The following is a 23,028-nucleotide window of genomic DNA, read 5'->3' on the forward strand; positions in this document are numbered from 1 at the left end:
GCCTTTTTATAATTTGTATCTTTTACAAAGCGAAGCAAACAAATGGTGTTTCACATTAAATAACAGAAACAGCACTGGGGGATTCACAAGGACCTCTAGACAATAGGAAAGAATCCAGTAAGGGGCACTGCATCCTCCATTGGGGATTCCTCGGTTTTGGATCTTTTACAAACCCCAACGTGCGAAACCTACTAAAACTGGGTTTCATGTTTTTTTTTTTACTGGGTACAGAGCTTGCAGGTGGATAATAATATTGTATCCCAACATTGACACTTCTCACCACAATCTGAGACAAATGTGACTACTGTGTACTGCAGTGTCTATGCACAACCCTAATAGCTGAGATAAAGATGAACACAAACGGGGGGGAGGGCAGTGGGAAGCACTCCAACAGTGAGTCAGCACATTCTCACACATTAGGCTGATCCGTGCTTTTGAACTCCCTGTGAGATTATTAATATCCCAGACAAAGTCAATATGTGCAATCAGAACCCCATCCAGCTCTGCTTACTTAAACAATACATCACCTTGTGTTAGGGCCCTCTTCTTTTGCAATATAAGCTATTTATTTCAATAGTATTTTGTGGAAGGCATCACTGCAGTTTTCTTCCTTTACTCCAGTTAAGGTTGAGAAGGGAAAAAAGGGTCTATATAATATTTAGAAAGACACAGATTTGTATGTAGTCTACACATACCATTTTTTATATTTACTAAAACAGAGGATTATGGTGATGCTAATGCTGCATTAAACAGTCATGACAAAGAATACATTTTCAGAAGTAGCCTATTCACTTTGCCTAAATGCACTCTTAAGTCTGTTTTACAGATCTATGCCTGTGCTCTGACGTATTCTCTTTAATGCAGGCACATCTCAGTCAAAGAAAGGGTACGTGGCTCCTGAGAACTGAATGGAAAGAAGGTGCCAAATATGTAGGCCATAGCACAGGTTTGCAAATAGTTTTCAATCAATGGATCCAATTGCATACATCCGAAATAATGCAATTGAAATTAGTGGACGTACACTAGCATAAAAAGAGTGAAATAGGAGAATCAGCCTCTAAGCAAACGCAATCTGTGCTTTTGCTGAAATCGCTGGACCTTAAGGAAACTATGATACTGTGCAATCTTGCTGATCGGAATTCTAGAGTTTGCTAATTGCCTTTGTTTGATGTTACAATGAGAATTTCCAAAATCTAGGATTCCCATCAGTTGATACGCTGTGACTTCATCAGAGCCCCGCACTCTTATTGTTTGCCTCTGCCACTGCTATTTATAAACCAGGGATACTTTCAGGACATATATATCCAACTATATTTTCACACACAAAAACCCAGTTTATATCCTACATGCAAACAACCTTTAAAACGGTGATGTCAACTTGGATTTTTCCTTTACATTCTGTCGGCCTTGTCTACATGAGAAAATTATATCCACATTTTAAGTGCTATAGCTACAATGGAATGACTCCCTATGTGGATATTCTTATTCTAGAATAAGAGTGCCTATACAGGGAACTATTCTAGTCAATTTCTCCTTATTCTCCATTGCTATAAGTTAGCTCACAAGCTATGTGGCCTTCTGGTGATGCTCCAAGTGCAGGAGCTGGGGAAAGAAGGCCATTTTCCATCTCTTCCACTTTGCTCAAGTTTCTTAGGAAACACCCGTGTACAAGTTTTTTACTCAGACTTTAAGGAGCAGTCAAGAATTCGACTCCGAGTCTAGTGCTAAAGCCAACTGGTATATTTATGCACTAAGATTCCAACTCTCATTCAACTCACTGTGAGTCTTTCCATAGACCTGAATGGGTGTTGATTCCAGTGCTGAGTTTATTAGTGCATGACCACAAATGCACTGAGGTCACAAATAAAGATCATCGTGTCTGATGGATTAAAAGCTGATAACTTCCTTTCTCCTGCCACTATTACAATTCTTAAAACTGGTGTTTTACCCATTCATTGAACAAAACGGGTGGAATTGGATATTTTGGTGCCTGTGGCCCAAGACACTATCTAAGCAAGCCACATCCCTGGTTTCACTTGTGGAATGGGCAACAGTGTTTGCCTAATTCAGAAATTTGAAAGTTTGGCTGCTGACAGGGGCAGAGCCTTTTCTCTTCGTGCACACAGCCAGGTATTATCCTTTCATACTGAACACGAGTGCATTTCAAGGTCCACCTGAAGAAAGTACCAGCATGCAAACCACGTCCATGCCAACTTATATGTTGACACGAGCAGACAACATAGCTAACGAGGGGCAGATTCTCTCTTCGTTCTGTAGCTAATGGGACTACTCAGAATAAGGGACTACTTAGCATGAATAATGGGGAGACTCTGCCCCTAAGTCAATGGCTCCAGCTCCAAGCAGCAGTAAATACACCAAATAGTGCACTATGGTAGCCTCTCCTGAGATCACCCCATTGTGCAAGCCCAGGAATCCACCACTATTGCCTCATGTGCCAGATAACAAGAGAAGGGCAAGATCTAGTTCACTGTCTACATAAAATAAAGAGCAGACAGCATGATTAGTTCAGCCATCAGAAAGCAGTGCTGGTACATATGCGGGGTATTTTCCAAAGTGTCTAAGGGACCACAGAGCACAAGTCCCACTGACTTTCAGTGGGACTTAGGGATGGAGGAGCAGAAATCCCACTGAAAGTCATTTGGGGTTGTGCTCTCAAATCCCTTGAATACCTTTGAATATCTCCCTCAGAATACACACAGGATAGTAGCTTTTGAGCCTAGTAATAATGCTCAGTATTTATACGGAGCTTCATAGTTTCAAAATACTTTACTGCCTTTTGATAATTAACCTTCATCATCAAATACTGTGAGCTACTTTTCTTACCCTCTCCCTCCCCCTGTACCTGGCCCAACCAGGAGCCTAAGGCATACTCTAAATTGTGCTGGCTCCTGTGCCCAACTGAATGAATGCATATGCTGCAAAGGCTAAACTGGCTTATTCTGTTATAGTCTCTATATATTAATAATAACTTCATCACCAAGCCTAGGCTAAATGCAATGTATGGACAGCACCTGAAAGGTGCTTATTCTTGTTTTAGATTTTGCTGAATTGAGAAGGACAAGAACAAACACTAAAAAAGGTTTATTTTCAAGCTGCTAAGAGAGAAAGAGCATGAACATGTATTTCAAATTTAATGTTATACACCTCGTTTGATTTAATTTTTGCCACGGTCACTTAGAATATGCAATAAAAATACCTGTAGCTGGCTGGTGTCAGCTGACGGGGCTCATGGGGCTTGGGCCATGGGGCTATAAAATGGCAGTATAGACGTTCAGTCTGGAGCCTGGTCTCCAAAACCTCACAAGGGGGAAGGATCCCAGAGCCCGGGCTCCAGCCCAAACCCAAACATCTACACTGCAATTTTATAGCCCCAGAGCCCAAGTCAGCTGCCATGGGTGTTTTAGTGCAATGTAGAATACCTTTTAGAGTCTAAGCCTAAATTCCTTACACTCCTATAACAGCTCTTAACATCAACTGAAGTTTTGGGTATGGAATGAAAGTGTGAAGTTGCACTTTGCAAGTAGAGAGATACCACAATAGTAATTAAAGTTTGGGAATAAAATGGCTAAAATATCTTTAAAATGTTTCTCTTCCAACAACAAAAAAGTTATGGACCCAGATCCACCAGATGCGTCAGACCCCAATCCTGCAAACTCTCACATGTGCTCACTGACAGCGAGGGGTCTGATTACTTGTGTGTAAAGTTGAGCATGTGAGTGTTTGCAGGATTATGATCTGAATTACAGAACTCCACTGACTTCAGTGGAGTTGCCCCAACTAATATTAGCAGTCAATAAAGATATAAAGGGCAAAATTCAATGTACTATTATTTTTGCATACTACATTTTCCATTAAGCTTGTTTGTATTTTGCTAACACGATTTTGTTTAACATTCACTGCAAGCTTTTATTTATTTCCTTTCTCCTGGGAAACAATTGTTGCTTCCATTATTTGACTCACCTCAAGTTTATCTACAAATATTTTATTATTTGTACCAAGTTATGACTTCAATGTATATATTGGTTCTGTAAAGTCTTTCAAAAGAGAAAACAACAACATGATAATCCAATCAATACATAAAAGGAAACCTGTTACTGAAAGTGATCAACTTTTTTGACCAACTCAAAAATACATAATGGCAGGGCTGGTTTTAAGATGCAAGCCACATGTGACTCCATGGTAAATCCGCACAGTTATGGGATGCCATTAGAGACGCTAGTCAACAGAATGGCTGGTGTTTAAGGCACTGAGCTAGCTTTAATTCCTGACTCTGCCCCAGACTTCTTGTGTAATGTTGGGCAAGTCATTCAATATCTCAATATACCATCTTCAAAATAGGAACCATAATCCTTCCTTTGTCTATTCACATTCTAAATTCTTTGGGTGCAGGGACTGTCTCTTACTATGTGTATCTATAGGGACAGATCCTCAATTGATCTAAATTGGCATAGCTCTGCCGATTTCCAGGATGCTCTGATGATTAACACTAGTTGAGGATCTGTTACAGAGCGCCTCGCTCAATGTGGGGCTCATCTAAATTGGGGCCTCTGGGTGCTACCATAATGCAAACTGTAAATAATAATACTTTTGGTGTTTCTTTGTACTGGAGATCATCTGAACATGACAAAATGCAAATATTCCTGTGCTTGTTTTACCCCCTTCCCAAGCCTCGTAACTGAAATGTTTTCACAAACTCAGGCTCCATCTGCTTTGATTGTTGGAAGGTGCAATGTTAGGTCCTCATGGGGCGGTTTTGATTGTCAAATTTCAGAAAATAAGCAGCTGAGTGATCCTACAATGCATCTGAATGAGATAGCGTATTACCTCCTTACAGCAACTAGTATCTAGCTAGCTAGTAACTAGCATATCCAACAACAACCAGGGCAGCAGGATTCTAATAATGCAGCATGCCTGCGTGGATGGGTTTCTTCAGCAGCTGCACCTCAGATTGAAACTGACTAGTCACTTTTACTTTACAACAGAGGTGGGTAAACTATGGCCCATGGGCCACATCCGGCCTGCGGGACTGTCCTGCCCAGCCCCTGAGCTCCTGGCCCTGGAGGCTAGCCCCTGGCCCCTCCCACACTGTTCCCCCTCCCCCACAGCCATGCCGCTGCAAGGGCAGCGCTCTGGGCACCGGGGCTGCGTGCTCATGCAGGGCAGCGTGTCTGGCTCTGGCACGGCTCCCAGACATGCTGCTCTGAGTGGCATGGTAAGGGGGCCGGGGCATTGGATAAGGGGCAGGGGGTCCTGGGGGGCAGTCAGGGAGCAGGGGGTAGTTGGATAGGGGGTGGGGTCCCGGGAGGGGGCGGTCAGGGGATGGGGAACAGGGGGCAGTTGGATAGGGCAGAGGTTCTGGGGGCGGCAGTCGGGGGGGTACGATAGGGGGTGGAGTCCCAGGGGCCAGTTAGGGGCAGGGGTCCTGGGAGGGGGCGGTCAGGGGATAAGGAGTGGGGTGGGGGTTTGGATGCGTGGAGTGTTCTGAGGGGGGGTGGGAAGTGGGAGGTGGCGGATAGGGGACAGAGGACAGGCTGTTTGGGGAGGCACAGCCTTCCCTACCTGGCCCTCCATACAGTTTCGCAACCCTGATGTGGCCCTTGGGCCAAAAAGTTTGCCCACCCCTGTTCTACAATAAGTGCTGCTGGCAAGCTCTTCTGCACAGGAACTTTCTACTATCTCAGGTCACCAGAACTGCTGGCCCGTCTGTTCTTCAATGAAAAAAGATACAGAGAAGATCAAAGATAGAGATAAAGGGAAGAGGAGGAAGGTGGAAATATGTAGAGAAAGGTACATTAGAACAAGGTCCAGAGACAATGGAAGACAACAAAAACTAGGGAGATACACAGAGTAAGATGACAAACCATAGTCCAAAACTTGTCTTTAACTAATGCTAGTGTCCCACGTAAAGGCTGCATCATTGATCATGCACTGCAGGCTAGATATGGCTCACAGATCTCTCACACATAGTACGTCAATTTGTCTAATGCAGCACAGTCTTTATTCTGCAGTTCACGTGTTTTAGTCCAGGTCTCTAGTGATTGAAATGTAATGGCATCTTGCAGCTGTTTGGAATCCTATGGACAAATAAGTTGGTTTGAGTCAGCTCCTAGCAGACAGGAGTCTACAAAATCATCACAAAATCAAATTAGTACTAACTAGATGAAGTCTGCAAAGTGCTTGAAGGGCAAAAAGCAATAAAATGAGTAAGAACTTGCACTCTTGCTGGCAGTCAGCAAATGCCAGGGATTGAACGGGCAAGGGAATGGTAAGCCTCCCAGGACAGGAGCAAGGCACACTGGTGATAGAGTGTGTAGGTAAGCCTGCATTGCCACAGTCCATCCTGCACTAGTTGGGTGGCTGAACAGAAGACTTCAGTCTCCCAGGCTGTTGAAACGACACCTGGTGTAGGCACAGTGGGCCAGAATTTTTAGAAGAGCTCAGCATCCACAATCTAGCTTTTCAAACTGAATTGAAATCCCATTTGGACACTAAAATAAGTGGCTGCATTTTCAGAGTGTAGTACCTTGGGCACTGAGGTCTTTTGACAAATCTGGCCATAAGTGTTGCAATGGGAGCTACTAAGTCCTGAGCGATTTTGAAATCTGGCCCTTATTCAATTATGTGTATGGGAGCTGAGCTCTTTTGCAAATCTGGCCTCATCTGTGGGTGCTGAATACTTGAAAATCTGGCCTGAGCTCTATAGAGAGTCTCAAAGTTTACTAGAGTCAGAGGGGGAAAATATTTTAGATAGTGTGTCTCTTGACAGTACAGTTCTTTGTGAATTCAGTGTTTCAACTGTTTTATTTTGCAGACTTTCCAAAGTTTTAATTTTTCTTTTGGCGCTGAAGTTGCTTGGAACTTTGTTGTATTGCTGTACACCAGGGGTGCCCAACCTGTTGCTCCAGAGCCACATGCAGCTCTTCAGAAGTTAATATGAGGCTCCTTGTATAGGCACCGACTCCAGGGCTGGAGCTACAAGTGCCAACTTTGCAATGTGCTGGGGGGTGCTCACTGCTCAACCCCTGGCCCTGCTCCCACTCCACCCCTTCCCACACCCTCCTCTGAGCCTGCCGTGCCCTCACTTCTCTCCCTTCTCCCCAGAGCCTCTTGCACACCACAAAACAGCTGAAGGTGAAGGTGCTGATCGGCGGGGCTGCTGGTGGGTGGGAGGCACTGGGAGCTGGGGCGGGGGGCTGCTGATGTATTACTGTGCTCTCTGGCAATGTACATTGGTCAATTCTGGCTCACGATAGACACTCCTGCTGTACACCATCAACTGCTACTGCAGTCCAGTGGAATTTGAAATGACTCCCATATTCTATAAGTAAGTGTGTAAAGCTTTTTGAATCTTTTGGAATAAAAAAGTATGTTTTGTGTGTAATATATTATTATTGTTAAAAATGGATTGACATATTTTGGACATCTGGCAACAGAAGCAAGTTATCACTGGTAGACAGACTTCAGTTTCTTGTAGCCTTTTCTCCATGCAAACAAAGCATGCAAACTCTTTGGCTGACCTTTTTGTATGTTTGTTTCACCCTTCTCCCCATCCCCGCCACATACTTAGAGCCAGCTCTGCATACTGGCACAAAAGCTACTCGCTTTCCATTACACCATTGGGCATAGTGCAAAAAGTTCATCCAATTATCACAGTAATGGTGATGACATAGTACAATTGATCTCACTCTTGCATTACTGACACCGACTGCCAATATTTATCTTGACCATTTGGGGGAAAAAGTCACACTGTGTTTCACTCATCTGTTGAGTTTTGTCTAAGCCTTGGGACACTTGGAAAAGGGACTGTCTTTCTTAAACATGTCTGTACAGCACCTAACATAATAGGACCTGGCCCGGTTGGGACCTATCGACGCTACTGAAATATACATTATAATTATTTGGAGTTTTCCACATCATCCGTCAGACCACATATAATTTTTTTAAAAACAGATTTTAATTCTAAGTTACTTATTAACTTCTGAAACACCAAAAGAATGATGCAACAAAAATTAGCTGTTGTCTGCCTACACTGGTCACATTTGTGATGAGCAAACAGAATAAAGTCAAAGCCGGTAATATATACATTTGGAACTTTAGAAGGACCAATTTCACAAAGCTGAAAACAATTATGAATCAAATCAGCTGAGAGAGAATTTAAACAGAAAAATGTTAATTATAATTTGGAACTGTTTAAGAACATTTTACCAGATACCACAATCGAGAAAGAGGCCACACTGGTTAAAAAAATAAAATAAAAAAAATCAACCTGGCTTACAGGGTATGACACTGTATGGAATTTGAGGGACACTTCAGGATATTATGAATACCAATACTGTAAAATTGCAATGGGTTATGCCAGATATGCCATGTAAGATATCTGCAAAAATGTTATAATTTGCCAGATATGATAATCTTATGTGTCTGTATCACCTTTGTATTGTAAGTTTCATATGTATGGTACGTCTGTAGTTCTAAACTTGTGCTGTGCATCTGGGTAACACCCCCAGACAGATTGGCATTAGCACTGCCTAGCCTGCTTGACAGCCCATCAAGGGCCATCAACTATACAACTGACTTATTGAGAGAAGGCAAGGGATACACCTCATGACTCAGCAAGGCATGCAGGGGCATGCCTATGGACAGAACTCTAAGGCTTCCAGGCCATGTGTTGGGCGGCTTGTGTTTAGAACAAAAGGAAATCAAGCTGCATGGCAAAAGACTATAAAAGGCAGCTGCATCTTCTCCATTTTGTCTTCATTCCTGCTTCTTACCTCTGGAGTAACTTTTCAACAAACTGAAGCTTGAACAAAGGACTGAATGACCCATCCAAGCTGTGGATGTGTTCCAGAGGGACTTTCAAACCAACAAACTCACCAATACTGCTAGGAACCTGATATAGGAACTTTGAAATCTTCGTATGCATGTGACTGTTTTACCATTTAACATCTCTCTTCTTGTTCTTTCTTTTTTCTTTATAATAAATCTCTAGTGAAGACCCACTAAATCGACCGCAGATTGCTCTCCCGTCGTCTCCTGTACTCCACCAGATCGAGACGAGTAGGGGGAGTCGACCAGAGAGCATCTCCCATCAACATCATGTAGTCTGGACCCCATGGTAAGTAGGTCTAAACTATTCGATTTGAGTTACACTATTCATGTAACTCAAATTGCGTAGCTTAGATCGAATTTCCCCTGTAGTGTAGACAAGGCCTAAGGAAGAAAAAGAATCCTAACAATGGTAGAGGTTTATTACTAAATGAAAATGGTACAATTATCAATAATAATGCACAAAAGGAAGAAGTGTTCAATAAATATTTCTGTTCTGTATTTGGGAAAAATAGATGTAGTCATATCATATGAAGAAGAAATATTTTCCATTTCAATAAGGAACTCAGGAGGATGTTAAACTGCAGCTGTATTTTTAAACAGCAGAGCTGGATAATCAGCATCCAAGAGTTTCAGAAGAGCTGCCTCAGGAGCTCACTGGACCATTCATGTTTATTTTCAATAATTTTTGGAACACTGGGAAATTTCCAGAAGACTGGAAGAAAGCTAATTTTGTGCCAATATTTTAAAAGGTTAAATGGGATGACCTGGGTAATTACAGGTCTGCCAGCCTCATATTGGAATTGATTAGTAAAGAATTAAAAGAGGATAATATAATTAATGCCAGTTAATTTGGGTTAGGTCTATTTTCCATTATCTAATTAATTTAATTTTTTTTAAATGAGATTACAAAGTTTGGTTGGTAAAAGTAATAATGTTGATGTAATATACTTAGATTTCCATAAGACATTTGACTTGGTACTGCATGTTAGTTTCATTAAGAAATCAGAAGGATATAAAAATCAGCATAACATACATTAAATCAATTAAAAACTAGCCAACAGGTCTTGTAATGTATTTGTAACTGGGAAGTCAACATTGAGCTCAATCTATTCATCTTAACACAGAAGTTTGAGGGATGACTTGTTCACTGAATATAAGTACCTATGTAGGGAACAAATATTTGATAATGGGCTCTTCAGCCTATCAGACAAAGATCTAACAACATTCAATGGCTGGAAGTTGATGGTAAACAAATTCAGACTGGAAAATAAGGTGCAAATTTTTAACAGTGAGGGTAATTAACCATTAGACAAATTTACTGAGGTTGTGGTAGATTTTTCATCCCTGGCAATTTTAAAATCAAGACTGGATATTTTTCTGAAAGATATGCCCCAGTTCAAACAGGAATGAACTCAGGGAAGACCTATGGCCTGTGTTATACAGAAGGTCAGACTCGATAACCACATTGGTCCCTTCTGACATTATAATCTCTGAGAGTTTTAACAGGAAATCAAGAATTTTTTTTTTGGGGGGGGGGGGGGGGGGAAGAACAGGAAAAGCACATAAAAACAACCTGTTCCACACAGTAGTGTAAAACCTTGCTCACATCAATTTTGATTATTTTTACTGGTAAGGTTCGCTTTTCACCGGTTTTATGACTTCAATTTTCACTTTGGAAACAAAAAGTGAAAACACAAAGACCAGGTGAGTTTTGTTAGATTCATATAATTCTGAACTTCTCTTCCACATAGCACCCAGAGCCTCGCCCCCACTCTAGTCTCCTGGTCAGGCAAAGGAGACCCAATGGGCTGTTACCACACAACTCTCAGGGTATTCAAGGAGGGGCCATCCAGTCTATTCCCCATCTCATCTCTCCAGGTACTGTCTGCAAAGCAAACCTCCCCTCACCTTGTGTTTGGTATCATCAAGGAAATGCTTCTTTTCCCACGGCTGCCGAGTACACTGGCCTCTAACAGCACGACTCATAAGACAATGTACAGAATACTCACCCTGCTCTTGTAAGAGAATGGGGATTTCCTTTAGGTCCACTGCACTCTGGGGCACCAATTAACCCTAGAGGTAAAGGGTCAGTACTGGAGTAGCCAATGCAAGAAAATGTGTGGCAAGTAGTGGAGGCAGTTAGTATGCCACTGGAAGAAGAGCTTCACAATCAACCATTCCCCGAAGATCATTGGAAGCTGAGAACTGCAGTTCTACATATTCTGCACTCAGGGCCATCCCTACAGTGATGTTGGCCTGAGACAAATCAGCCTGTATGGGCTCCCCTTAACATTTTTTACACAGGTGAAATCTGGTTACAGTGAACTTCAAGGACAGCTCCAGGCTGCAGGTTAAATATTGATAGCACCCAACTGTATAATTATAATGTAGTTCATATAATTTTTAAAAACCTCACCAGGACTGAGCTGTGCATGGACCCTCTAGCGGGGGGCCAGTGTCCGAGCTCCTCTGCACCCCCGTGGGGGGCTCCTGGGCCAGGGCCCGGCAGGTCAGACCAGCCCCCTGCCCTGCACAGAAGTAACTAGCCACGAGGGGCTTCTCACAGGCTCCCGGAGCCAGGGCCTTCCCACGACCCTGCTGCCAGTGGGCTGGGCTGGGGACCCCGGGACAACAGCACTGACCCCTGCAAGATGGGGCTGGGAAGTCCCAGCCCGTGGGATGCCCCCACCATGCTGTGCTCGCCCCACAGCCCCACTCATCCCCTGCCCCTTCAGTGCCGTCTCCTGACTCTGATCCTGCTGCCACCACAGCCCCATCTCCAGGGCAACCAGCCATGAGGCCCACACAGGGACAATCGTCGCCATCTCCAGCACTGTGGGGCAAACCTGAGAACCACCGCCAGGATCCCCCCACGGATGGCCATCGGTCCCCCGGGATCCTCCAGTCCCAATTGGCCCCCAGGATCCCCGAACCCCCCGAGCAATACACACGCACACGCTGATGGATGCGTGCAAAGTATTGCATCTGACACTGTGATGTCAAAGTGCTGGGCCTCCCAAACCACGGGGCCCGGAGTGGTTGCCCGATTCACCCTACCCAAGGGACGACTGTCTGCACTTGACCCAATTCCCAGTGATGCCAATACAAATTCTGCATTCAGAAAGAAGAGAGAATAAGCAACAGAGATCAGCACTGCAAATCAGAGAGGACAATGATTCCCTTCAAATTAAAGTTAAAAGGAAACTTAATTTTAAGAGCCAGGGATTGTCAACAGTTGTTAATGAAACCACTACCCTTCCATGTCCCATGGGACAATGCAATAATCTCATTTTTCTTTCATCCACATCTGAGTATATCCTAAGGGTCATACACCGCAATATAAGACATTCAAAACACAGAATCAGGTTCATCCCTGGTATAATTCCAGTGTCTTCAACAGACCATTTCACTGAGGTCAATTTGGCCCATTGTCTCTTCCTCTTGAAGTATCAATTAGCCCCTTACAATCTCAGGGTCATATTTTTTCCAGTGTAGTTACATTTAATTAATGTTTGCTTGAGATTTACAGAGAAGGTATTTATACATACAAATGCTCTTTCACTGGGCATAAGTTTCATATCCTAGAATACATGAGGCAGTCAGTTATTATAATCAAGATATTAAATTTGAAAAGCTCATTAGAACAGAGGATTTTTTAAAAAAAATTGTTCACTCAGTTTGCAGATTTCAGATGCTGCAGCTATATAGCAACAGATCTTGAACATCCTTTCCCCACAGTTTACACTCTAGTTCTCTCCACCAAGGGATAGGGGCTCCTATGCACAACTGAGATCTGGCCACCATTTCTTCGTTATGTGACACTTACTCTCTGCAGACTCTACATCATGTCACTATTCGTCTAGCTAAAGAGTAGACAGTACTCCCTTTGAAGTCCCTTTGTCCTGCTTTTTAATCAATAAATGGGGCTGACGGTAACTGACGGTAATCAAAGTAACTGAGTCCACACAGGGGCTCAACGGCTTGCTTCTGCTAGCCTGGGGAGATTAGAAACAAACTCAAATATAGGTTAATCTGACATCAGCGCACATGTGAGAACTAGCACCGCACCCTGTTATTATTAGTAGTAAAATAGCAGCTGACGGCCTCACGCAGGGTCAGGGATCCATTGTGCTAGGTGCTGTACAAACAGAATAAAGACCGTCCCTGTCCCAAAGAACTTAAATTGAAGACTATAAAACTAGAAAAGGAGTACTTGTGGCACCTTAGAGACTAACAAATGTATTTGAGCATAAGCTTTCGTGAGCTACAGCTCATTTCATCGGAATGCATCCGATGAAGTGAGCTGTAGCTCACGAAGGCTTATGCTCAAATAAATATGTTAGTCTCTAAGGTACCACAAGTACTCCTTTTCTTTTTGAGAATACAGACTAACATGGCTGCTACTCTGAAACCTATAAAACTAGACTCAACAAGTGAGTTTGTCAAACAGGAGACAGAAGAGGTGAAAGGGTGAGGGTAGCAGTGATAAGATAACGTGGTTACATAAGGCTAGCTAGTGCCTACAATGAAGAGGTCAGATTCAGCTGAAAGTTTGTTTTAAATCTTGACCGATGCTAATTTCCATTTTAAAATAATAAGCCATAGGTGGAGATTAAAATGTATATTTCCATTTTTGAAAAATGTAAAACTTCTCCCCAGACCTAATCTTTTTTATAATTATGGATTATAGACTCTTGCCATGCGTACTGCCTACAGACTCTGTACTATAACAAACAAGCTATCATAGCTCCCTGAATGCTAATGAGGTTTATCACTGAGAGCAATAAGAACAGAAACCACATCTCTGCTCCCGAGATGGCCTCCTGAATATTTTTAATTTCCTATGTAGGCAGGTACTCTACACACCCAAATTACCACACAACCATAATTCCCTGAATTCCTAGCTCAAAGTCAACCATCCTCCACCTTATCCAAAGTATAACAACCATGAAAACAGAAACAGTACAGCCAGATGCAAAAATATCAATTATCCTTTTTTCTCCAATCTTATTACTATAAATCAGCAGATTTAGTAAATTGGCTTAAAGAAGGGTTATGATAAAAGCCTTCATTAATGGCCAGATTGTGACCTGGGATCTTGTGGCAGCGCAAAGGAGGAAAGATGCACAAACCATACCCTTACACCCTGGTGCCAGCTACCTGCACTGCAGGAAGCAGTACAGAGAGAACACCTTCCAAAGTGCTGATGCCTTCCCACCTTGTACACACAGTGGGGAGTGGGTGGAGCCTTGGCTCTGTCTTGTCATACTACAGCAAACACAGTTATGCAGGTGAACCGTGGAACCCCATTGGAGTGAGGAGAGACCTGGCTAAGAGTACTTTCCCTGCAGTTAAGGGGAAAACACGAGGCAAGATGGTGACTGGGAGGTCCAATTTGCCTTCCAGTCTGTTCCTGTGGCAGCACAACAATGCCCTGCCACTTGTTCAGGGCTCATGGAAAAGCCCTAAGTAATTGAGCCCAAAGTGGACATGGCAACTTTAGTGAACATGACTTCCGGATACACAAGACACTGTCATAACTCCCCCTCCCCCACATACACACAAAACAAAAGAGTGTTGATTCCTCTTAGCACTGGAGAGTCAAGACATCTGTGGAACAGTGGGATGGATTCCAATCTGCCTCATGCATCACCCACAAAATGGTCAGCAAAGTTCTGATTATGGGATCTTTAGTCCTGGAAACATGTTTCCAGATCCCAGGTTGTACACCAGAACCAGCAGTTGCAAAAGTTGGCCTGGCAGAACCCCTTGCAGAAAGATCATCTACATGGGAGTCACAGCAGCACAAACTCTAGGAGGGTGCAACTGATTGGCTCAGCTAACAAAAGGGGAAGAACAGATGGCCTGGGAGAGGACAGAACAAGACTCCTGGGCCTATGTTTATATAGTGCCTAGTACAGTGGGGCTCAGCATGACTGGGTTTTTAGGCACTACAATACCAATAATGAATCAATCAGTTCCATCATGTGGTGATGATTTTTCCCTGTGCTTGCGGGAGTCAGGTGTGCTGGAGAGGGGACTCAGGCATAGGGAAACCAGGTGATAGTAATTCCCTCTGATCTCCCTCAAGGTATTGCCAGGCTGACAGGGAGTTCAGTTTTGGTCACTTCTCAGCAGTGGAGGATGCCCAAGTGCATGGTGTCAGCTAGACAAATCTAACATGGAAGCCAGAGTTTCACAATACCAGTTCTTCAGAGCTTATTTTCAGAGCAGAACCATGTTAGTGTTCAGATAATTTCGTCCAAATATTGTCACAGTCCAACCTGTGATTCACTCTAGCAATACCTAAATATACTGGTTCACATGCAAAACTTCTGTCCATTGTTTTCTCAGGTAACCATGACTTATTTCCAAAATTATGGAAAGTTATTGTTATTTATCATTTACACAGAATCAGCTGCATACCTGATGCTTCACAGTTCTACTAAACATTTCATTTTCTCCTTCCCCTCTGCCCCCAAATAATAAAACCAACGAGGAGGCTTATTCAGAAAGAAGTGAACAAATCTTAACTAAAGAAAAAGCAAGTCAGGTGAAGAGATGTTCCCACATGTTGTTTGGTCAATATGCTCCTATTCTATTTGGCTTTGTATGCTACATCCATCACTGAGGTATTGGATTGTCTATCCTTAGCATGTGTGACACTTGTTCTGACATATGATTTCTATCAACACTAACCTTTGACTGATCTGTGCAGTAAGGCTGGAAACCTCATGTCATTACTGCGTCTGTTACGCCATTACTGTTTTTTAGGCTGGGGACAGCCTAGTCTAATAGGCAGGATGGGGAACTGGCCTAATGGTTGGAGCCTGGGTGACCAAGTCTAGTAGCCAGAGCCCAAATCAGGAACCAAGTTACCAAGTCCAGGGAGGAAGCTGGAGTTGTGGACCAGGAACCAAGGGTAAGAGCTGGGGTCCAAAGCCAAATATACAGGCCAGGGGGCAAACCAGAGCTGAGAGCCAGGAAGCAGGAGCCAAGGGTCAGAAGCAGAGTATGATCTGGAGTAGCAGCCAGGAGCAGGAGCCAAGAATCAGGGGCAAGGAGGAGGAGACCAGGAGCTGGAACAAGGAGACCAGGACTAGGAAGTGGAACCAGAAACACAGCTGCAGGTGTGAAATGCTATTGAGCAGCCAGGGTCCAGGGTTGCTGCAGGGTTTAAGAATGTGTCTGCTGTAGTCTTCAGCCAATCAGGCCAGGTTCATTAGCTGAAGGCAATAAGCTGTGTGTTGGTTCTGCTGCAGGTCCCTGACATTGTCTACTGAAGAAATGTATAACCACATTTTCAATCAGTAAACTCACTACATGACACCTGGAACACTGATTTCATCATCAACACTTAAAATTGATCTCAGAGTAATATATTAGCCACACCAAAAATCATAACTAGGGCTCCGTGTTTGTTACAGAGTTTGCAGAAGTCATGGATTCCATGACTTTCTGCGACCTCCGTGACTTCTGTGGCAGCCAGTGTGGCTGATCACAGGGCCGCCCAAGCAGCTGGCTCCGGGGCCAGCAACACCGACTTCTGCTGGAGCAGCTCTGCAGCCAGCAACTGGGGCCACCTAGCAGCCAGCCGCACCAGCTTGTGGCCCCAGGCAGCTGGCCCCAGGGACTACCTGAGTAGCAGTCTGTGTGGCAGGCCCCAGGGACCACCTGAGCAGTGGTCCCGGGGGGTGGCCAGACCAGCTGCTCTCGGCAGCCCCCAGCAGTGGTCGCCAGGAGCAGCCACTGTCAATAGCCCCCGGCAGAAGTTCCCAGGTGGCCAGAGCAGCCACTCCTCAGTGGCCCTGGCAGCTGGTGCAGCTGGCCCCAGTCCACCCCCTCTGCAGTGGCCCCCTGGGGCACCCACGCCAGTAGTGAACCCCCCCCCTCCCAGTAGTGACCCCTCCCAAGATTTAGTCATGGGTATTTATAGTATAAGTCATGGACAGGTCATGGGCCGTGAATTTTTGTTTATTGCCCGTAACCTGTCCGTGACTAAATCATAGTCTTAATGATAAATGTTGAATATATATTTACAATCCAGGAATTTGAGTTTATTTAAAAAATCTTAAACTAAATTCTTGGCCTCACTATAATTGCTTTAGGGGGCTCCAGGAGCATAACATAGCTGTAAAGCTAGCAGATCCACCCTAAAGATTACACTTGGGCAAAGAGAATCCCAAACAGTTAACATAGCAGCTCTCCAGCATTGCCCCTCTCTGTCCCTAGTGCAGGGGGCATTTCTTGGGAATGGTGGAGTCAATGAGGAATCCTTGTACTTTCGCCTTCCCTGGCAGTTGGAATGACCTCCGGGAACCATGGAGAGTGGGACACACAAGTTAGAACAACCTTCAGTTTGCTCTAAGTTATATCCTGCAGGGATCTATCCTGGGTTCAGTTCTATTCAATAACTTCATAAGTGATCTGGATAGTGGCATAGAGAGTACACTTATAAAGTTTGCAGTCAATAACAGGCTGGGAGAGGTTGCAAAAGCTTTGGAGGACAGAATTAAAATTCAAAATGATCTTGACAAACTGGAGAAATGGTCTGAAACAAATAGGATGAAATTCACTAAGGAGATATGCAAAGTACCACACTTAGGAAGGAATAATCAGTTGCACAGATACAAAACAGAAAATGGCTGCCTAGGAAGGAGTACTGTGGGAAAGGAGTTGGGGCATTATAGTGGATCACAAGTTAAATATGAATCAACAATGTAATACTGTTGCAAAAAAAGCAAACGTCATTCTGGGGTGTATTAGTAGGAGTATTGTAAGAAAGACACAAGAAGTTCTTCTGCTCTACTCAGCACTGATAAGGCCTCAATTGGAGTATTGTGTCCAGTTCTGGACACCAGACTTTGGGAAAGATGTGGACAAACTGGAGAAAGTCCAGAGGAGTGCAACAAAAATAATTATAGGTCTTGAAAGCCTGACCTCTGAGGAAAGATTGAAAAAATTTGATTTGTTTAGTCTGGAGAAGAGAAGACTGAGGGGCGACAAGATAACAGTCTTCAAGTATGTAAAAGGTTGTTATAAAGAAGAGGGTGATAAATTGCTCTCCTTGCCACTGAAGACAGGACAAGCAGTAATGGGGTTAAACTGCAACAAGGAACATTTAGATTAGGAAAAAACTTCCTAACTGTAAGTGTAGTTAAGCACTGAAACAAATTACTCAGGATGGTTGTGAAATCTCCATCACTAGAGGTTTTTAAGAAGAGGTTAGAGAAATGCTTGTCACGGAAGGTCTAGATAATACTTAGTGCTGTCTCAGTGCAGGGAACTGGACTATATGATTTAATGAGGTCCCTTCCAGGCCTATATGTCTATGATTCTAATTTATGCCAGAGGATAGGCAGTGCCCAGGATTGTGGGAACACAAAGGTGGCTTAAACCCATCTCTGCCCTCTATACATGCCTCCAACCTTCGACCTGGGTTGAGCATAGCTCAAGCAGACCAGAAAAACTGGCTCCATATGTGGACAACACACATTTCTTTAGTTATGGTGCTTATGCAAATTATTAAAAGCAAATGAATTTTAAAAATCCAACTGAGTTATCAACGTTTATGCTCTTTATTTTTACACTTCCCCCAGCTTTGAATCTGAAAAATCAACTGTTAGATTCAAGTTTGTTTGTTATCACGCTCAGCGCTGCAATGTTAGTTTCAGACAATAAAGGGTTAAAAACAATTGCAGCCATTGGAATTTGTTTTTAAATTGCAGAAACATTTCTATTGGTCTCAGGTTTATACATTTGAGTTGCCTGTGCCTATTAAATAAATGACTGGCTTACTTCACACAGTGTTTCATTTTGTACAAAAGCTTTCTTATTAAACAGCCCTTTTCTATAATATACTCCAAAGAACATTTGTAGCAAAATAACTTACAGATTTAGGACCACTGCTGCTCTTACTTATACCTGGAACTCCATCTGGTCTGCAGTGTTACATGAGAGCAGATATTGGCCTGTATATTTTCTATATTTGTTTGTTTGTTTTAAAGAGAGTAAAACATTTCAGAAATAAGCAAACCTGAAAAAAAATCTAAAAAAGTAAACCGTTTGAGAAGAAGCACCTACTGGTAGTATACATCATTATACAAGGTTCCACAGAACAGAAAGGGGAAAAGTTTGTGTGTGATTTTAGGCAAACCCTCTCTCATGACGTAACCTCACATACGTAGTCTCTGAGCAGTCAGCACAGACCTCAGGCTCTCCTATTGGTGAACACAGTGTCAGCAGACATCAGAAGATAATTATTATTGGCTAGACAATTACAACAAGCACTGTCATTTAGTGCTTCTGGCATAAACCTGGCTGTCTGCAGGAATACAAGGAAAAAAAGAGTGAGGATTTACTGCTTAATCAGTTAATTTCTATCATTTTTTCCAATCACTGACCAATTTTGCTACCTCACTGACTGCAGCTGTAAACTAGAAACTCAGCTCTAGAATCCATTTCACAGTACATCTGACTGCAATGTAAATTTTCTTTAAATAAATAATTTCTATGTATGTTCTACCTGACATAAAATAAATACAATAAATAAGTAAAAATGTATTAACTCCTCATACAGCTGTTTAGCTAGGGAAGCAAGAGTCTGCAGACTTTCCTAATTTCCTATATTCCTCCCCCCTCCCCCTTTTTGCAAGGATTTAGGGGGAGCTGCATAATTTAAGAAATCATCTCAACAGGTACTGGGCCCAATCTTACTCCCGCTGAAGTCAATGTTCCTAAAGGATGGGCAGAGCAAGAGTGAGAGACATGGTATAGTTTGGTATTTTTTAAAAAGCCATCAGCTATATGTAAAAAACATACTTGCATCATTAAGTGAAGTAAGATTTTATGATAACAAGTGGGCCTACTGGCCCAAAAAAGCATTGTGTGATTCTGTCTGCTGAGTCAGTAATCTCACCTCCAATGGGTGGTGCATTGCCAGGTCTTCGTTTGGCAGCCAGAAGAATCGTTCTCAATTAATTTTTAAGTGGGAAAGAACCAGAGATTCTGTGGGGATAGCTGGAAGGATGTATTTACATTATACATACACACATATTAACAGAAAGACAAGATATGTTAGCTTATACAGATCACAAAAAACATCATTCGTTTTAGAGTAGCAGCCGTGTTAGTCCGTATCCGCAAAAAGAAAAGGAGTACTTGTGGCACCTTAGAGACTAACAAATTTATTTGAGCATGAGCTTTCGTGAGTTTAGTCTCTAAGGTGCCACAAGTACTCCTCTTCTTCATCATTTGTTTTGCCTGCATTTAAAAACACTATGCTATTTACTACATTGCCAGTTTAGACCCAGACTTCAATGGGACTGCATCCGCACAGCACTCCACCCATGGGCCTCATTGCAGGATCAGAGTCTTCATGAAGTAAAATAAGAACATCTGGAGTTAAAACATGGAAGGCCTGATTTACCACAGTTACTCCCACTATATGTCAGTGGAACTCCATTAATTTCAGCTTCCAAGAGGGAAATTTTCAAAGGCCCAAGCGCCTAATTCTCATTCACTGTCAAAAGTCCCCATGTAGGCAGCTTGCTGGAGGCAGAGTTGGAGAGTGAGAGCATGCCAATAGTGCTTGTTGCTATGAGGATTCTGGACTGCATCACAGTCCATGGGTAGCCCAGGATGGGCTATTGCAGACGGACATTTCGGTCACTGGAGTGGCCCAGAATCCAGAAGGCATGAAAGGGTGTAAAGCCACTTTTGCCATACTCTCCTGGAGGCTTCAGCTTCTGTGCTGAGTCTTTGTATGAATAAAATTGTATAAACTATTGAGATTCCAAACATGCTATACAAAATGCAGACACAGTAAATTCCTTAGGTCCGTTTCACCCTATCCATTCAGAATAATCATTTAAAACATTGCAGATTTATTTTCTGTAGCTATCAAGATACATTTCTAACATGGAACTGAAATAATAAATGCCACACCTATTTGATTTTCTTTCTACCTCCATGTTATGGTGATGATGATGTATTCTAACTTAAAAGACTATTGCAACTTGTAGTATAAAGCCTCCCACCAGAGGAATGTCTTGATTTTTTTAAAGCAACGATTTTGCTTATTCCACTGATATTTGCATTTGCCAGAAAACCAAAAACGTTTATCCCTGAAACATGCCCTTTAATATGCCTGTTTTAGGGCCCATATGTTAATTACACTGGTCCAGACAACTTCATATCAAGCCTATAACAAAGTCAAGAAGCCATTTACTATCCTTCATCTGTGTATAGAAACCCCATTATGTTACTCAGGTGGGAGATAAAGAGGCCTTTCCTCATGCTCTGTACCTACTGGATTTTACTACATAAGTTCTCTTAAAAATTAAAACACTGGAAACATGATTGTTTTGTTAGGGAGGTGAATTTCCTAAATAAGTTTATCATCTACTTGAACTACAAAGAATTTTTACTAGCATTTCCAAGGGAACACTCACAAAGCAGAAAGCATCTCAATGGACATGACTCCATTTCATTTTCAGTAATGTTCTCAAACCTGAGCAAATCTCTCCTCCTACAGTTTAATATGAACTGGAGGTCTTAATTCATCAGTACCCTTAAAACAGATGAAGTTAGATTGAGAAGTTCACACACGGATGACCGAATCTCTTCAACTACAAAGTAAGAGCATGAAAATGTTTGTTCCCCCCTTGAATCTAGAGAGTGGGAGCTTAGTATTATTGGAATTGCAACAGGCAAACCTTTGCAGTAAATTGAGGCACTTAAGGGGATTTTAATAATACTATCTAGCACTTATACAACACATCTTCAAAGCAATCTACAAACATTAACTAATTAATCTTCAAAGCACCCTATCAGGTAGTTATCCAAGCAATATTATCCCCATGTTACACCTGGGGAAACTGAGGCACACAGCAGTTCTGCAATTTCCTCAGTGTGATGGTCACATAGTGAAGTGCAGCAGAACCAAGAAGATCACAGACACCTGACTTTCAGTCAAGTATTAATTCATCAGGCCACACGGCTTCCCTTGTGGGCTTATGGAAGTATTTATGGAGGAAACAATCTCCTCCACCCCAGGGTAATCAATTATTTTTTGTCAAGGTATAATCAAGGTGCAGACTCCAGAGAAAATAATACAAAAATAATTACAATAATGATAAGTAAATAAAAAAAAATTGCAGTTTGTTCAAAAGCGTCTGGAGGTCCGGATTTGGCCTGCGATCCGCTTATTGACTATCCCTGCCTCCACCCCTTTACTGAAATGTTACATCATGAGGAGAATTTTCTCCATTAGTAGAGAGAGTTAGAACAAAAGGAACAAGACCCAGAGCTACTAAGCCTAATAAGATTTTTAAGATCTAAGAAAATAAAAACAAACGAAGGCAAAACAAATAATCAGGCTGAACAGAGTGCCTCAATAGGTACCCTTCAGGAGCTAATTTCCCTAATCATCTCTCCAGCAGGTGAACAGAGAAGTCAAAGCATTTAATGGTTACTTTAATACATTGCTGTTCTAGAAACCACATGTGCCACTGAGCTATCCCAGAAGCATCTCTGGTACCCCAGTAAGGGCCTTGGATCATTCAGCCTAGCAAACCCAGGATGTGCAGCCTTAGCTTGTAGCTGGCTCATATCCCTCCTCTATCACCCACCGGGAAATAGAGAAGTTACTCACTATGCAAAGTGTTGGGGTTGCAGGATGAGAAGAGAGATGGCAGGGAATGTGAAGGGATGGGACACAGGATATGAAGGGAAGGATGCAGCACAGAGGCAAAGAAATGAGAGGTTTGGGGGCAGAGTGCAGCAAAACAAGCAAGCATAAGGGGCAAAGGGAGGGGAAAAGAGGGGGGGAAGTATAGCACAAAGCGGGAGGTGAATGCAGAGAGTGAAGGAATGAAGGGCACAGTGTGCACTGGAAGGCAGATGCAGAGGGTAAGGGATGAGAGGTATAGGAAGCTGGGAGAGAGGAAGGGGTGCAGGACAGGGGAAGGTGGCACAGGGGAAGTGCAGCACCAGATAAAGCTGGTTAGGCACTTGCTTTTCACACACAATCAAACCACAGCAGCAGAGGAGGTGGTGGGAGGCTCTGAGCCTTGCACTGGGTGTTCTGCTTTTCACCTGGCCACTTTAGTGTTCATTTTATAATGAAGTCTCATGATATTTGGTGTGTTTGTTAAAGCCCCAGCTCCTGGAAGCATG

The 23,028-nt window shown here is 42.9% G+C and overlaps 1 protein-coding gene across 4 annotated transcripts in view; it reads right to left on the reverse strand.

Annotated features, from left to right (window-relative positions):
• The window catches only part of ELOVL6 (ELOVL fatty acid elongase 6), a 124,911-nt gene that overhangs the window by 99,231 nt on the left and 2,652 nt on the right, over positions 1 to 23,028 (reverse strand). The window contains exon 1 of one of the 4 annotated variants that reach the window (XM_073340898.1): positions 18,743 to 18,809. The exons of the other annotated variants lie outside the window; for them this stretch is intronic. The gene's annotated coding sequence lies outside the window, so the exon portion shown is untranslated. Of the gene's footprint in view, positions 1 to 18,742; positions 18,810 to 23,028 lie in introns of those variants that run through there. 4 annotated transcript variants of the gene reach the window in all.

Source organism: Lepidochelys kempii, chromosome 4 (genome assembly GCF_965140265.1).
Source record: "Lepidochelys kempii isolate rLepKem1 chromosome 4, rLepKem1.hap2, whole genome shotgun sequence".
NCBI classification, from domain to species: Eukaryota; Metazoa; Chordata; order Testudines; family Cheloniidae; genus Lepidochelys; species Lepidochelys kempii.